The sequence below is a fragment of the Trichosurus vulpecula genome, chromosome 7 (genome assembly GCF_011100635.1).
Source record: "Trichosurus vulpecula isolate mTriVul1 chromosome 7, mTriVul1.pri, whole genome shotgun sequence".
NCBI classification, from domain to species: Eukaryota; Metazoa; Chordata; class Mammalia; order Diprotodontia; family Phalangeridae; genus Trichosurus; species Trichosurus vulpecula.
Genome location: NC_050579.1, coordinates 269,594,740 through 269,601,294, shown reverse-complemented (window position 1 = coordinate 269,601,294; position 6,555 = coordinate 269,594,740). Strand labels below are relative to the sequence as shown.

General features: G+C 45.9%; 1 pseudogene; it reads left to right on the top strand.

Annotated features, from left to right (window-relative positions):
• The first annotated feature begins 907 nt into the window (after positions 1-907).
• LOC118858252 lies at positions 908-5,007 on the top strand (annotated as a pseudogene).
• The last annotated feature ends 1,548 nt before the right edge of the window (positions 5,008-6,555 follow it).

The window sequence follows — 6,555 nt, the reverse complement described above, 5'->3', positions numbered from 1 at the left end:
TAGCTTTCCAAGGTTTCATGATTGCCTCTCGGTAGCTTCCTTGACTCAGGTTCGCTAGTCCAACGAGGAAGAGATGTGTATCGTGACGTCTTTAGTTGCTAGGCGGATTGGGCTCTCTCTGGTGGGAGGCGGGGGCTGGGTTTTGCAAAGTTGCACGCTGAGAAACTAGTTGGAGTTAATTGCAGGGTGTTGGGGGTGAGGGAGGAGAGACTTCTGCCCTTGGGTGGCAGCAAGTTAAGAGGATGGGCGGGAGGGCGTTCCCTCCCCCTAGTATTTTGTTCCATTTCTCCAGAACTGGGCACTGCCAAAGTTTCGGGGCTGCGGAGGCGGAGAGGTGGGGAGGCGGGACGGGCAGGGGTGTCCTTGGCCGCGTCTCTGGCCCCACCCCGCAGCACTGCCACGCTCTGGATTCCTATTCAGTCCGTGCAGAGGGTGGTTCCCTCTGTCCTCATCACTATCTTTGCGATTCCCTAGTACAGGACAGTTAATAGGACCCGGGTCCATTTCCCACAGGTTCCAGCTTCTCTGATCTTGTCCAAGGCCCAGTTCGTCTTGTTCAGATGTCCCTCGATAGAAAGCTGCTCTCTCCAAACTCCCTGCCCTTACATGTGGTCCCCACCTTCTTCTTCTTCCCTCCTGCATCCCGTCTTTTCTGTCCTCACTTTCTCTTCTGAAGACTCAGTGAAAGGACACTACGACACTCTGATAATATTCAAGGTGTTTCCACCAGACCTGGGGGTTGTATGTATGTGTGAGGGGGAGGGCGGGGCGGGGGGGGGGGCAAGGTAGGTGGATAGGGAAGGAAGGCTCTAGCTCTGAATCTCGTCCCCTCTGTACCAGGCTTTCGCTTTCATTTCCCGTGGGCTAGAAGGCTTAGTCCGTGATCGGAGTGGGAGAGGGGAAGATTATGGCGCTACTCGAAGTGTGCGGGGCTACCTGGGGGCGTCAGGTTTCTTGTGGCACTGGGGGGGGGGGGTGGACACCGCCAAGATCGTGGACACTACAGCTTCTCCCTGGCCCACGAGGCCTGAAGGTCAGTCAAGGCTGCAGTGGAGTGGGACTAATGAGTTTAAAACTGGCATGAGTAGAGGGGCAGAGGGAGGTAAGGCTAGGAAGGCATCCTTTCTGCCAGAAAACATCAAAGATGTCAGCAGCCATGTGGGAAATGAATTGCTGAACTGTGAGTTTGAATCAAAGGTGAGAGAGGGGAGGAGTTCTTTCCTAGTTCAGAGTGAGTTCTTGTCAAATCTCTCCTCTATTTCTGCCAACCTGTTCTTGTGGAAGGTGGTCTTATTTTAATTCTTGCCCCCCCTTAGACCAGTTCCCAATCTGTTACATCCTTTTTTTCCTTTTGAATCCTTCCTCCCCTCCCATCACTCAGCCCTTCAAGTTCTTGTGCCCTGATGGGTGACTTTCAATGCTTCCATTTTTCCCACGTTGTCCAAATCCCTTTGCCTGGTCCACTCATTCTGAGGCTCTCACTGGTCCCCTCTCTCCTGTTTCTTTCTCCTCCTTTCACCCCTCCAGCCTACTGAGTTTCTTTGTTCCCTGGAGGCAGATGCTGCCTATCAAGTCCGAATTGAGATGGCCCATGGTACCACCACACTAGCTTTCAAGTTCCAGCATGGTGTGGTTGTGGCAGTAGATCCTCGGGCCTCAGCTGGGAATTATATTGGTGAGTTTGGCTGTTGGGAACTGGAGTCTTGACATCTTCCATAAGGGAGGAGCTTCCAACATACATCTGTGATTATGACCAGGGAAGGAAGATTTGGGCCTGGAGAAGGAAGTGGGTCAGGATCTTTGCCTTCTACTTAAACCAATGTTTCATTGCTCTCCCAGCCATTCTGCATGTGAACAAAGTAATTGAGATAATCCTTACCTTCTGGCCACCATGTCAGGCTGTACAGTGGGAGCATCTCTTGGCCAAAGAGTGTTGGTAAGGGAGCCCCCAAACCTCACCATCAGCTTCTGGATTCCTTCCTTTCTACTCCTGCTAAGACAGAATTCCTCATTTTTAATTGGCCCTCATCCTGTACTTATCTCCACCCACAAACCTCTACCTCACAAACCTTATCTTTCCATGGGACACTAGCCTTCTCAAATTCCACAACCTGCCCCACAGATTAGTAAAACTCTGTAAAAGAGAGAAATCCAAACTATGTGGACCTTTAAAAAAGCATGAAGTGCATTGTGTACAATCTTTAACCCTTTTTGAAAATGGACAGACTTAGGAGCTTTTAAAAAAGTTTAAATGATTTGCAAGTCTGAGGGCCCCTTTTGAGGGTACCCCTCATGCCCAGCTGTCTGGGGTTTTGAAGCCTTAGATGCTTCAAAATCTAACCTCCAAATTTCCCCTGATATTCAGGCTCCCCAAAGGCATTTTCATCCACTGTCTCTCTCCTCACACACTTTGAGCTCTCTGTATGCTGAAGCAGACCACTCTGACCTGTTTTTCCTCCCTCTCCGCATATCCTTCTTCTAACCCAAAACATTTAACACAGTGCCTGGCACATGGTAGGAACTTAATAAGTGCTTATTGACTTGACTAAAATTCCCTCCACCAACCTCTTTTTCCTCAGGTTGTACCGCCTTCGGAATGGGGAGCGCATCTCTGTGTCTGCTGCTTCCAAATTGCTGTCCAACATGATGTACCAGTACCGAGGCATGGGGCTGTCCATGGGCAGTATGATCTGTGGTTGGGACAAAAAGGTGTGTTGCTTTCACTCCATTGCAAATGTGGCCTGCCTGAGCTTCATTGTCCCAGTGACTCCACTTCATCAGACATACTAGATGTTACATGATAGATGTATGACTGAAGGAAACTCTCCTGCCCTCCTCCCCCCAAACAGCTGCTGTTTGAGTAGCACTTTATGATTCAGAAGACTCTTTCCTCAGAAAAATCTGTTGTGAGCATTATTATTCCATGTTTCAGATGAGGAAAACAAGGCTCAGAGAGGTTAAGTGACTGCTCCCCAGACATGGTTAGTAAGTGGCATCTAGAATTCAAATCCAAGTGTTCTGATACTAGGTTCATAGCCTTTCTTCTATGCCACCTGATTCCACAACTCCTTCCAAGGTCCCATGTTCTGTTCAAAGTTCTACAAGAATCTCCCAGGTTCTATGATCATTGCCTTGGTTTTAGGCTCATTTTATGACTACTCTTGAATTCTTTGTTGCCTCTCCCTAAGTCCCTCTTTCTTTTTTCCTTCAGGGCCCTGGTCTGTATTATGTGGATGACAATGGGACAAGACTCTCAGGGACTATATTTTCCACAAGCAGTAGAAACAGTTATGCCTATGGAGTCCTGGACAGTGGCTACCAGCCAGACCTCAGCCCTGGGGAACCTTATGACCTTGGCTGGAGGGCCATTGTCCATGCCACCCACTGGGATAGCTACTCTGTGGGTTTTGTCAATAGTAAGAGACTAACTCCAACTCCCTTTTCCAGTCCCCTTAGAGTCAGAAATCAGGAGGCCAAGAGGAAGTGGGAGATGTGTGTTGCCAGGGTGGGAGGGATAAGAGATATTCAGGGTACTGAATATCCTGAATAGAATCATGAATACAAAAGTGGGCTCTAATTTTAAAAATCTAAGGGAACTGAGATAAGGGGCATGGAAATTCTTTGAAAGGAATTAGACCACTGATAAAGAACTCTCCATTTCTCTTCCATTTTCCAACAGTGTACTGCATGAAAGAGGATGGCTGGGTGAAGGTGGACAGTTCGGATGTCAGTAACCTATTCTACAAGTACCTGAAGATGCAGGGGTGACTTTGGAGACTGCAGGATTGACCCCACTGGGAAGACTTTGGGAGCTGAGCCAGAAATTGGAGAACAGGATTCCCCAGGAGAAAAAAGGGCAGCAGTCTGAGCCCAACTGAGGTAAAACTGACTTGAGGCACAATTCAATTTTCCATTGATTTTCTAACTAAGGATTTTTTGTGCTCAGTCTTGTAAAATAAAGTAAGTGCTCAAAAAAGGACTCTGTTATGGCTGAGTGGAGCTATGGCTGTTAGGAGGGTTGTGGGTTTGGGAAAGAAGGCAGATAAAAATGGGGACATTAGGATTCCTCTTAGGTATCCACTCTAGAGTTTTGACCCTAACCCTCAGTCTTCTCGGACATATGGTCTCCTTCCTTCTTAGGGTCTTCTGTCTGCCTTCTTATCTTCAGGCCTGCAGGGGGTTGGACTTGGTCTGTTTAGGGGAGCACTGAGTAGTATCTCTTTTGGTTAAGAACTCCATCTTTGAGGTCTTCTTCAGAGTCTAGTAGTGCCTTCTGTCCAAGGGATCTGAGGCCTCTCTTCAGTTTAGAGCATTCCCAACAGTGGAGAAAGAAAGACTACAGCGAGTTGTTGAGGTATGAAAGGTATGAAAGAAAAAAAAGGAACCAGCTTAGGCAAAAGAGGATGAGCCAAGTGCTAGGGTTATAACAGGCAGCAGAGAAAGTCAAAGATTTGAAAGCAGTAAGAGTATGGGATTTTCTCCAGGGATAGAGGGTTAGGAAAGGGGAAGAAAGCTCTCTAGGTTGCAGAATATAGGGAAACCAGTGCATTGGGATCTAGAAGACTTTAGATAGTGAAGGTACAACTTGGGCTTGGAGGTTTTCCCTGGGTTCCATCAAAGCCAGACATCTAAGAGACTCTAAAAGGGCCTATCCCAGTAATAAAAACAGGTTTGAATTGCTAAAGGGTATGGTAGGGGGCACTGGTTCTGGAGTAAAAATATCCAGGATTCTCACCCCTGCCACTGCTGGGTTGGGTGAGGTCACATCCCCTACCTGAGCCTTCTCATCTATAAAAGGAGTTCTCCAATGAAGTGCTCCCTAAAGCCTCTTTCTTGCACTTTAAAGACTGATACCAACCTTGTTTAATATGTTAATCAGTGTCAAACTTTACTAAGTCTATGAAACGGTACACTTGTAATCTACCTTATTAGATATTTTTTGCACTAAAAGATTTGTCTCCCCATTCCTGCAGAGCCCCAGCATTTTTTGCACCCCAAACAAGTACCTCTGCGTGGTTGTGATAATGACCTACTATGGAGAATGCACGATAATAAGACATTATGGTGACAGAGAATCAAGGTACAAACTCAGAAGAAAACAATCTCAAAATAGCTGCAAGCAAAGCCTCAAAGAAAAAAAAAGGGAATTAGACTTCTGAAGCCCATCAAGAATTCCCAGAAGAGCTAAAAAAGGCTTCAAAAATAAAGTAAAATGAAAAATTGGGAAAAGAAATGGGAGCATTTCAGGAAAATTATGAAAAATTGTGGCAAAAGGTATGTATGCATACATACACACAGACATACACACACACACACACACACAAACACACACACGCACACATGCATGCAAGTAATGCCTTAAAGAGAATTATCCAAATGGTAAAAGAGACATAAAACCTCACAGAAAAAAAGCAAACTCCAAAAAAGAAGACTTAGCCAAATGAAAAAAGAGGTACAAAAGTTCACTTAAGATAGTAAAAAAAAGGGAGGGATGATGGAGGGGAGGGCAGATGGGGGTGGAGGTAATCAAAAACAAACACTTTCGAAAGGGGACAGGGTGAAGAGAGAAAATTCAATAAAGGGGGATGGGTTGGGATGGAGCAAAATATAGTTAGTCTTTCACAACATGAGTATTGTGGAAGGGTTATACATAATGATACACATGTGACCTATGTTGAATTGCTTGACTTCTTAGGGAGGGTGGGTGGGAACGGGAGAGGGGAGAGAATTTGGAACTCAAAGTTTTAAAAACAGATGTTCAAAAACAAACAAAAATGTTTTTGCATGCAACTAGAAAATAAGATACACAGGCAATGGGGCGTAGAAATTTATCTTGCCCTACAAGAAAGGAAGGGAAAAGGGGGTGGGAGGGGAGTGGGGTGACAGAAGAGAGGGCTGATTAGGGAACAGGGCAACCAGAATATATGCCATCTTGGAGTGGGGGGAGGGTAGAAATGGGGAGAAAATTTGTAATTCAAACTATTGTGAAAATCAATGCTGAAAACTAAATATATTAAATAAATAATTGAAAATTAAAAAAAAATCTTTGCATACACAAAAAAAGCCAAATTGCCCAAATGGAAAAGGAGTACAAAAGATCACTGAAGAAAACAATTCATTAAAAATTAGAATTGGGCAAGTGGAAGCTAATGACTCTATGAGACATCAAGAATCAGTCAAATGGGGGGGGGGGGCAGAGCCAAAATGGCCACTTGAAAACAGAGTCTTAGCAGAGCTCTCTCTCAAATTCTGTCAGATACCTCTAAAAAGTGAATCTGAGCAGATCTGAGAGAGTTAGAAGCCACTAGCACACTGAGTGTGGCAAATTTCCAAGCCAGGAGAGTCTGCAGTATTGACAGGACAGATCAGGAAGCTGGGAGAGTGCCCAGCATGCAGAGCTGCACCAGACCACACTGAAGCTGAAGCAGCTGTGGTACTCAGCCATCCATACAGGATGGGAGAACTCTGGGCACAAAAAGCTGCTAGAAGTCTGTCAGAACTAAGGGAGGCACCAGTGTAGCTCCTATGGCCACGAGAACAACTTCTCCTGAGGCT